Below are 11,583 nucleotides of genomic sequence, written 5' to 3'. Positions count from 1 at the left end.
CCCTCTGGCTTCTCATAGATGTACTGCCTCCCATAGAGCCCAGATGCCCTGAGGCCACCTCTTCATTTGGTCTCCTCAGCAACCCCCAAGTCTCCCCACCACAGGGGTGTCAGCTAAACCCGGTCGTTAGCATCACCAATACAAATAGAGAGGGGTCCTTATGAATTTAATAGAATAGATTCACTGTGGCTCCCACCTGGGCATTCTAGACTAATTTGTCTATAAAGGTTGAGAAATTAGAATTCTCCAACCAGAGAGATTTGTAATGAGAGGTTGTGTTTTGGGGTTAGGGTAACAGCACCCCAGTTCTTCCAGATGCTGACTGTTATCTTCTCACCAAAACACACAGAGATCTTCACTAAGGCCAAAGCAGTCATATCTTTGGATCATGTACCTTTCAACCTCCTGGAATGCAGAACTTCATTGTGCCAGAAGAGAAACCCTGACCTTGGGTGGGTGGAGGAGAGAAAAAAAAAAAAAACCATTTATTGAATGACCATTATGTACATTTGATTCCTTGATCTTATTGCAACTCTGAAAAGTAGTAGATATTTATCATGACTTCACTTTACAGATGAGGCAATTGGAGGCTCAGAGATGCTCATTAAGTTCTTTAAAAACACAGTGAAGTGCTGCGATTTTAACCCAGGTCTCATTGGTTATGGAGCCTCTGCTTACTCTAACGCCCCATGTTTTCTGGGTCACACTGATGGTTATACAGGGGATATTCCAGTGGCTACATTGCTACATTTCTTTAGTACAATCCCTTTAGATTCCCAGGCTTTTATAGCCTGTGGTCTGGATTTGGAAGTTGGTTTATGTCCTAATTCTGAAAGCAAGAAATTAGAATGTAGAGGAAAGAGGACTATCCCTTCATATGGGTTGGGTGTGCATTTTACAAAATAGCATTTGTGGAGTTCCCATCGTAGCACGGCGGAAATGAATCTGACTAGGAACTATAAAGTTTCGGGTTCAACCCCTGGCCTTGCTCAGTGGGTTAAGGATCCAGTGTTGCCATGAACTGTGGTCTATGTCGCAGACATGGCTTGGATCTGGCATTGCTGTGGCTGTGGTGTAGGCTGGCAGCTGTAGCACCGATTAGACTCCTAGCCTGGGAACCTCCAAATGCCATGGGTGTGGCCCTAAAAAGCAAAACAAACACACAAACAAAAACAAACAAACAAAAAAACCCAAAACCAAAGCCAAAAAGCAAAAACAAAACCCCCAACCCCCCAAAAAACAAACAAACAAAAAACCAAAATAAGACTTTTTTTATGTGAAGAGCATCCTGGGCCACCTCCTAAACCACACCTAAGAGTCATTCTTCATTCCCCCTTTCTCTCCAGACTTGTATACTATCTATCAGCAAGTTCAGTTAAACCTGCCTCCAAAATATATTCCAACCTAATTCTCATCTTCTTCTCTGTCATTACCCTAGTCTAAGCCACCATCATCTCATCAGTTTTATAACAGTTGCCTCTTGACCGGCTTCCTGTTTCTTCTCTTCCTTCTCTCCTCTGCAATCTATTCTATGCAAGTAGAAGAACATCCACATTTCTTACCCAGATCTGCAGGGGCCTTTGTGATCGGCTCTTGCTTATCTCTTGCCACTCGCTTCGCCTTCAATGCCCCACTCTGTTTTGCCACTCCTAGTTTTTCTCACCTCAAGACCTTTGCACTTGGTTTGTCCCTTTTCCTTTTTACAAGATTGGCTCCCTCTTGTCACTTAGGTCTCAGCTCAAAGGTTAACTTCTCAAAGAAGTCTTTTCTGACCACCTTATCTAAAACCACCTCATCCTCAGGGATTCTCTAGCTGGCCTCTCTGTCTGTTTTCTTTGTAGCCCTCATCAATATCTAGAATTATCCTATTTATATGTTTAGGTGCCTATTTTCTGTCCTCCTTAATAAAATATCAGTTCCATGAGGGCGGAGACTGTGTTTGTTCACTGTTGAATCCCCAGTGCCCAGCTCAGTACCTGGAACATAGCTGTTCAATACGTATTTGTTGACAGAACGAATAATAAAGGAGTACAGATGATGGGAGAGCCATGGAAGTGAATGGAGATGGATGGGCGAAGCTGAGAAGGGAATGAACTTTATTTGCCCGTCTTCTGGGTTCTGCAAAGGAAATAGCTGGCTGGGTGGGTTACCAGTTCGGAAAAAGGAAGTAAGAAAAATTTGCCTGGGGACCCCCAAGGGAGTGAAGTCTTTGCAGGCTAGATATCAAATCAGGATGGAGAAATGGGTCTTTGACCTTGGAGAGCAATTTTTATTTGTTCTTGTTGGGTCTGAAACCTTCACTTGGTTACAAGCAAACGAGTGATAATGGAAAAACCTAGCAAACCAGGAAGATGTCTAAATTACAAAATCTTTTTTGTGTGTGATAAATCTAGCTGGTTCTACTTGCTGGGAAAGTGATGCAGTGTTGTGTTATCATTCCAGACTCTGGAGCCCAATATCCCAGGCTTGGAATCTCACTCCATTGCTTACAGGCTGTGTTATATAGGGCAAGTCACTTTGCCTCTCTGTTCCTTAGTTTCCTCATTGGTGGAAAAGGGATAAAAGTAGTATACCAGCTCATAGAGCAACCATGAAAGATTGTTTTAGTCTGTTTGATTTGTGTCCGAACTTGGTTTAGGAGAGGAAAATGTGAGCAGAATATGTTTGGGGAGATGGAATTGGGGAGGCAATGAGGCAAAAATATTGAGACACAAAAGGGAAAAAGATGAGACTCATCTTAAAGAATCTCATTTTCTCTTTCAAAAGCTCTTCTCTTCTCTATCAAGGTAGAAGAGGGTCTGAAATTAGAGGGCTTGGCCGAGAGTCCTTGGTCCAATGTTGACCAGCTCAGTCATGGCAGGTAGGACTGCTCAGGCTCTTTGAGCCTCAATCTGCTCATCTGTAAAATGGGGCCTCATCTGTAATTGTGCTTGCCTTATAAGGTTGCCTGGAGCATTTGGGGAGATGTTTGGGAAACTGGAAAGTGTAGATGGCTGCTGTTACTGGGCCTTATGGGGGGGGGTGGACTAACTTCTGTACTGTTCAAAAAGTGTTTTCCTTGAGGTGGTGAAAGTGTGTGAATCCATTTTGCTAGGCCCTGGAATAGAGTGGGAGGTATGTGTTATCTTCTTGGAGAAAGGGATAAATAACTGCATGCTGGGAGTCATTAAAGAACTTTCTCACATCTAATCCCAGGGCTGGGGCTGACCCAGCTTCAGACTGGGCTGGTTCCTAGAAGTATTATCTGGACCACTGTGGTCACTGTCACCCTTCAGGGGGAATCATCCTTTACATGGTAGAAGTGTTCTACAAGATGGGTCCTGATGGTCAGTGTCACCAGGTGTTAAACACACTATTGGAATGTGATATTAAGATAATTCTCCTGGCGGAGTTCCTGTTGTGGCTCAGTGGAAACGAATCTGACTAGGAACCATGAGGTTGTGGGTTCGATCCCTGGCCTCGCTCAGTGGGTTAAGGATCCGGCATTGCTGTGTGCTGTGGTGTAGGTCACAGATGAGGCTTGGATCTTGTGTTGCTGTGGCTGTGGTGTAGGCTGGCAGCTGTAGCTCTGGTTTGACCCCTAGCCTGGAAACCTCCATATACCATGGATGCAGCCCTAAAAAAGAAAAAGAAAAAAAACCACGTAATTCTCCTGGCAAAAAATCCTTTTGTTAAGTTAATGATCACTCACTAATCTGTAAGCATTAAAAAGTAGTTGAATCTTTTTAGGTGCCTGATGCGTTGAGATGATCCATATAAAACATATCATCTTTTGGCATTTTTCAGAACAGTGCTAAGAGGCAGGGGCTGTTATTAACCCCATTTTACAGATGGAGAGGTGAAGAGAAGGAAGTCACATAGCTAGTAAGCGTCAGGGTGTGCCCAGATTTGTTTCTGGATTTGATGACTCAGTCTGAATTCCTGACCATAATGTGAATGTACCTCCCTCTCTCTCTCAATTTTTTTTTTTGCAATATTTTTAAACAGAAACCATCACCAGGTAATATGGACTATCTGTAAAAGGTTTCTGTTGAGGGGTGCACACATATTATTTGTGAATAGCTGTCTAAGTTTAACTCACCAAAACACTCTTCCAACAGTGATGCTTTCATTTGATTAACCTTAAGCTGCCTGATTGGCCAGTCTCTTACTGAGTGAGCTTGGGGGAATTACTGCCTCTCTGGGTATAAACCTGCGACATAGAGCCAGTGGATCAGCCACCTGGACCCCACATGGACTTGACTGGGGTGTGTTTGTTTGAATAGATCATTTTCCACTATAGACAGTGGCAGCACTTTCTGGGCTCTGATTTCAACAGTGTTTGGAGAGGAGAGAGGAAAATGCGGCAGACTGCTCTGCCCCTCCTTGCTTGGTTGGGAGAGTGATTCTTTTCATGCGGTTTCTAAGTGCTTAAATTTCAAGCTCTTCCTTCTATTGTTACTACTGTTTTATAGACATCCAAGGCCTGGAGCAGATGGCTGCCTTGGTATTTCCCACACGGTGGCGAAGAGGGCATGGATAGAAACCCAGATTTCCAAAGGCCAAGTCAGAGCTGTGGGCCTTATTCAGTCAAGGTCTTGTTTCTCCCCTCCTCCAATGATTTCTCCTTTTCTGCCTCATCGAAGGATCAAAATGAATCATCAGACATTGATTGAGTTTCCTCTGAGATCAAGGTACATTGTGAGGGGCTGGAAAGCAGGAAGATGAATCAGACCCAGCTCTTGCCCCAGGAATTCAGTGGAGAAGATTAAATATGAAACCAGGAAAAGATACGAAATGCCCCAGGAAGGAAGAGTTTGCAGTAACTGGGTTCATCGGTGTAGATAAATAGAGTGATTGCTGACTGTACATGTCCCCTGGAGAAAGTGAGAAGTTGGGGAGTAGGAATTTCAGTTTCTGTTCCAATGAAGAAGCACCCTGCCCTTTGCTAGTTGTGAGACTATGGGTCAGTCACTTTACCCTTCTACCTTCTTCATGACTTTTCCAATCTGAGATCCTCAAGGGTCCTCAGAGGCAAACTTTGGAGAGATGGGCAGAGGGAAGCTTGGCTGGTATTGGGGATAAGCCACACAGCATCAGGAGGCCTGGTTCTTCCTTTGGGTTTGCTATGTGGCCTTGGGAAAGTTACTGCCGTCTCTGTTGCATCCTTCAATCTTTGAATTGGAAATCCTGTGTCCCCAGCCTAGCTTGCATAGACAGGAGTTTCCTGGAGAAGTATGTTGGAGCTATCCAAGGTGTGATGATTATTATCTGGCAGAGTTCTGTTTCCTTCTGAGGGCAAACTGATTAAGGTGAGGGGAGGCTGACCAGAAACCTACTCTTCTCCAGGAATGGGGTGCCCAGCTGGAGTCATGGGGAGGGCTGGGTGAAGTTAGCCCATGGGAATTTAAAGTTTTTTCCATCATCGTCCTCACCTGGGGCTTGTCAGAGGGAGGCACAGAAGCTCACCAACAAATAAATAGATATCCTCTGAGCCTGGGTTTGTGAGTATAAGTCTGGAGAGAGAACTCAACTATGAGTCAATCAACAAATATGTATTAGGAGAACACGTTTCAGGCATCAAGTGACATTTACTGTGGATACAAAGATCTTCCAGGATCTCATAGCTTAAAGAGAGGACTCCAGGAGTTCCTGTCGTGGCGCAGTGGTTAACGAATCTGACTAGGAACCATGAGGTTGCGGGTTCGGTCCCTGCCCTTGCTCAGTGGGTTAAGGATCAGGCGTTGCCGTGAGCTGTGGTGTAGGTTGCAGACGTGGCTCAGATCCCGCGTTGCTGTGGCTCTGGCGTAGGCTAGTGGCTACAGCTCCGATTCGACCCCTAGCCTGGGAACCTCCATATGCCATGGGAGCTGTCCAAAGAAATAGCAAAAAGACAAAAAAAAAAAAAAAAAAAAAAAAAAAAAAAAAAAAAAAAAAAAAGAGACAGGACTCCAAGACTTGAATGGGATGCCTGAATGTCATCCCCATCTACTCAAATACCCTCAGACTTGGTATGAGCCATACAAAATTATCCCCTTTCCTCCTCCCATACCTGTTGCCTCTCTGGGCACAGACATCCATCCAGCTGCCTGAGGCAGAAAACATGCTGGCAACTTCTTTCTCACTCCAACCTCTAATCCCTCCCAAATCCTGTTGATTCTCTCTCTTTCAAGTCTCTCACCTACCCATGGCCATGCCTTAGTTCAGGCCAGAGTCATCTCTTTCCAGGACACTCTGCTCCCATATGATCTCCTCCAGTTCATTCTCCATGTCCCAGCCAGAGCAGTTTTGTTGTAGAACAAAATTGAGAAGGCTATTCCCCTGCTTAAATCCTCCCAGGTGCTCCCTCTTTGTGGCCAGGACAAAACCCAAACCCTCTGGCTGGTTTCCAAGTCCCTATCCCTCTCTCTTAACTCATCTTTTCTTCCTCCCATCCTACAGTCCAACTGGCCTAAGCTTTTGCCAACACACTCTCTTCCTTCAGAGCCTTTTTTCTTAACCACACCTCCTCCCCCACATGCATCTGCCTATCTCACCTTTCAGGTCTCCTCTTAGATGTGTTTCCTTCCAGGAACTTTCATGCTCCCCCAGACTTCTTGTCTGTTTCCCTTCAGGACTCTGAATTCAGCTCGGGCTGGAACTTGTCCATAACATTCAGCCTAGTATGTGGCTCAGAGTAGATGCTCAATTAATAGTTACTGGGTAAATGAGTGCTAGAGTACTAGTAACCAGTGATCAGGCATTTTTAGGAGGTGAGGAATCTGAAGGTTTTTATGGGGAATTGGAGTTTTTTTTTTGGTTTAACTTCCATCCCTTCCTTCCTTCGTTCCTTCCTTCCTCTCTCCCTTCCTACATCTATCTTCCTTCCTTCCTTTCTTTTTCTTTCTTTCTTTCGTTCGTTTGTTCGTTCTTTCTTTCTTTCTTTCTTTCTTTCTTTCTTTCTTTCTTTCTTTCTTTCTTTCTTTCCCTTTCTCTCTTTCTTTCTTTCTTTCTCTCTCTCTCTCTCCCTCCCTTCTTTCCTTCTTTTGCAATGGTTATACCCACAGCATATGGAAGTTTCTGGGCCAGGGACTGAATCCTAGCCATATCTGCAACCTACTCGGTAGCTGTGGCAATGCTGGTGCTTATCCCACTTCGAGGGGCCGGAGATTGAATCCCAGCCTCTGCAGTGACATGAGCTGCTGCAGCTGGATTCTTAACCCACTGAACCACAGCAGGAACCCTTGGTTTAGTTTTCTTTAAGTACAAATGATGTATAATGTACTTCACATATATGAAGTGTACAATTTGATGCGTTTCGACATATGTTTACACCTGTGAAGTCATCACCACAATCAAGATGGTGAATATACACAATACCCTTAAAGTCACCTCATATCCCCTGCTAATTCTTGCTTCTCCCTCTCCCCCTCGCTTCATCCTTAGGCAACAGGTATCTGCTTTCTATCACTATAGATGTTTACATTAAATTTTTTAGTGTAAATGGAATCATACAATACGCATTCTTTGTATTAGGCTCCTTTCACTCAGCTAAAGGGGGAATTGTCTTTGAGGTGTGCTATGAAAGATAGGGGTCTGACTTTGGAAGCAGAGAGCATTCTGGGGAGAAGAGACTAGCATGACCAAAAATTCAAAGGCAGAAAAAAGTAAGGTAAGGAGAGCAGGCTGGATTAAGCGTCATTTTGTCATTCATTCATCACATATTTGTTGAGCTCCAGCTCTGCGCTAAGTGCAGTGCTGAGGGCAGGGCTAGAATGTGTGTGTGGGTCTTCCTTGCTCCTCTAGAGTCACTCTCCACCCTTCTCCACTTGCTCTGTGTTCCAGGAGACTGACCTGTGTGGATGCAGCGTCTCTGAGTTCTCTTCCCTCTGACTTCTGGCTGGGTTTGGCCAACAGGATCCCTGGCAGGAGGTCCGAGGTGGATCGGGCAGCTCTTCCTCTGGCCTCCTCCCTGGAGCCACAGCTCCTGAGCCTGACCTTCTCTACTGCTTGACAGTTGCTTCTCCAGTCATATTGACCAAAGCAGGTACTCAACTCTTGATGTCTTGGTAATAAAGCACTGGAAAATGGTCTGGGGGAAGGGATGTGTTGTTTTCCAGGGTTCTCATGCCTTTGCACTCTGGGGGTCTTCTTGATGACACAGGGCTGTGTGACCTCCCAGGAAGAACGTGATGTAACCTCCAAATCTAACTCACTCCAAGACCTTCCCATAGGGGCTTCAGGGAACTGAGGTCCTAGTCCCGCCTGCAGGAATGATTTCCAAGTGGTCAGAAAGAGGTTTGTGAATTTACACCCGGACCTGTTTTGATCAACCTACTTCTCCCAACAAACGCAGCTAGAATTGGGTGCTGAAAATTCCCAAATGGGAAGCACCAGCCCCTCACTCTGTCTACTTACAGAACCAAGTGTTTGATTGGTCCCGCTGGCCTGAGGTTTGTCGTAAAGATGGCCTGTGATGCCCCTGAGTGGAAATCACGGAGAAGGACACAAATTTTTCTTTTCTTTCTTTCTTTCTTTCTTTTTTTTTTAGGGCTGCACTCATGACATATGGAAATTGGCAAGCTAGGGGTCAAATTGGAACTGCAGCTGCCAGCCTACACCACAGCCACATCAGCTTGGGATCCAAGCCACGTCTGCAACCTACACCACAGCTCACATCAACACTGGATCCTTAACCCACTGAGTGAGGCCAGGGATTGAACCCATATCCTCATGGATACTAGTCGGGTTCTTAACCTGCTGAGTCACAGTGGGAACTTCCTTTTCCCTCTGATTTTAAACCCACTGGTCTCAGATACCCTGGGGCTCAGCCCTGCTTCACTTAGACCTCAGCTCAAACATCAGCTTCCCAGAGAGGTCCTTGCTAACTGTTGTCTAGAGCAGCCCCCACCCCTCCTGTCACACCTCATCCCCTTGTTCCCCATTCTTCACAGCACTTACTACCACCTGCAAGGCTGTACTCCAGTCTCACTGACTACAATGTCAGCTTCAGGTCAAACACTGTATCTCCAGGCCTAGCCCAAGGCCTTGAAAGAGGGACCCACCCATTAAACATTAGGAGGCACCTATGGAATTTGCTGATATTTGACTGTTGTTGACCTTTCAAAAAAGGCAATTTCAAATGGGTCAACCTAATTTCGAATGAATGAATGAATGAGCAAATGCATGTCTCTTCGTTGAACCTCTGCCTTCTCATCTGTAAGGTGGGGGCAGTAATCACTACCCAGGCTGATCAGAGGCCAACCCCCCACCCCCCTACCCCTGACCCTCTGAGAGGGAGGGGCTGACGTCTGTGGGAGGCCCTGCGGCTGGAGTTAAGGCCATGATGAATGGATGGTGGAATAGGTCCTAGGAGGGGACAGAAAGGATGGGAATGACACTATTTAGCTGAGGAATGACCTCCTGACACTCTTCAAATAAATGCCGGCTTGTTATAGAGATGGGGAGGCAGCTGCTACTGTGGCCACTGCCTCTGATTCTGGCACAAGAGGATAAAAGGGACTGGAATTGTGTGTGTGTGTGTGTGTGTGTGTGTGTGTGTGTGTGTGTGTGCATGCATACATGGGAGAGTGTGTCTGTGTGTGTCAATCTGTGTGCATGTCTGTATCTATGAGTGTCTCTGTGTGGCTGTCTTTGTGTGTCTTCGTGTATCTCTGAGTGTGTGCGTGAGTGCATCTATATTTGTGTGTTTTGGAGCATGTCTATGTGTATCTGTATTTCTGTTTTTCTGTTTGTCTTTGTGTTTGTGTGTTTGATGGTGTCTGTCTTTGTGTATGTCTATCTGTGTCTGTCTTTGTGTGTATGCATGCAGGTGAGACTGCCTGGATGCCTGAAGGCAGCTTCTTTGCATCCCCTGAGCTCTTCACATTCCAATTTAATTAAACATTCCCTAGCTGAGCACCTACTATGTGCCAGGCACAGTATTCCTCATTGAGGGTGACCTGAGAGTAAAACAAAAGCAAAAACCCCGGGTTAGCATAGAGCTAGCAGAGCCCCTTGGAATCTGACCAGTGGGTGAACAGTGAATTGTGAACACAACAGTTGACTGTCATTGACCACTAACTGGGTGTCTCGAGTATTTCTGCAGATTTTTTTTTTTTTTTAGGGCTATACCCAAAGCATATGGAAGTTCCCAGGCTAGGGGTTGAATTCGAGCTGCAGCTGCCGGCCTACATCACAGCCACAGCAATGTGAGATCTGAGCCTCATCTGCAACCTACATCACAGCTCATGGCAACACCAGATCCTTAAACCCCTGAGAAAGGCCAGGGATGGAACCCACACCCTCATGGATGGATACTAGTTGGGTTCGTAACCCCCTGAGCCACAACGGGAACTCCCTGCAGATATTTTAAAATCAAGTTTGAAACCATTTGGGGAAGGAAGAATTGGGAAGGTGGGAATAATACATACACATTCCTGTATAAAATAAATGATTAACAAGGACTCACCATATATTACAGGAAAATCTACTCAATGGTTTGTAAAAACCTATATGGGAAAAAAGAATGAATATATTTCTATGTATGACTGATTCACTCTGCTGTACACCTGAACTAACACAACCCTGTAACTCAACTATACTCCAATAAAATTAAATGAAAAAAAATCAAGTTTCCACTCCTATGAACTATCATTATTCTGACTTTGCATATGGGAAAACTGAGACACAGAGAGGGGAATTCACTTGCCCAAGATCACACAGCATGTGAATGGTGAGATGGAGGTGGGGTTGGTTGAACCCAGGAAGTTAGACTCTACAACTCTCCTTCTTTTTCATTTGCACTCAAGATCTTAACTGATGGTAAGAACAACTGTTGGAACAATTTGTTTTTTTCCTGGTCTGGAAGGACGGTTAAAAAAATACCCCCACCCCTTGTAAAACATTACACACAGTTGCCCCAAGGGCTGCACATGAGCCCACTGCTCACAGGCAGGAGTAAGGGGACTGGTAGGGCTGGGGTGACAGGGGGGAATGGCCCCCACTTACTCCTTTTAGGCAGCATCTCTGTAGGAGATGCTGGGGAGAAGCGCCAGGCTGGAGATGTCAGCAACCAGTCCTGAGTCACTGCTTAGGCCCTGAGGTTTTCATCAGGTGGAGGTGGGACCACACAGTAGTCCAGGGACAACGCAGATCCATGTCACCAGGAATACAGGTTAAAGTGCAGATTCCTGGGCCCATTTCTGACTTACAGAAGTGGAGTTTTGGGCAGGTAGGGAAGGAATCTGTATTTTCGTTTGTTTCTTTTTAGGGCCGCACCCACAGCATATGGAAATTCCCAGACTAGGGGTCAAATCGGAGCTACAGCTGCCGGCCTACACCACAGCCACAGCTACACAGGATCCGAGCTGCCTCTGCAACCTACACAGCTCATAGCAATGCCGATCCTTAACCCACTGAGTGAGGCCAGAGATTGAACCCACATCCTCGTGGATATTAGTCAGGTTCTTAACCCACTGAACCGCAATGGGAACTACAGGAATCTGTAGTTTATTTTAACAAAGGCTTCAGATGAGTCTCGCACTCACTTGTATGTCAGAACCTCAGACATTTGGGATGCGAGGAGAATCTGGGGGAAGTTAGGTAGTGTCAGGTTAGAGAGGG

This window comes from Sus scrofa, chromosome 14 (genome assembly GCF_054392235.1).
Source record: "Sus scrofa isolate SSC_HxYL_T2T_F1_AM1 chromosome 14, Sscrofa_HxYL_maternal_Yorkshire_Landrace_v2.0, whole genome shotgun sequence".
In the NCBI taxonomy this organism is placed as follows: domain Eukaryota; kingdom Metazoa; phylum Chordata; class Mammalia; order Artiodactyla; family Suidae; genus Sus; species Sus scrofa.
Note: the sequence above shows the minus strand (reverse complement) of the source record.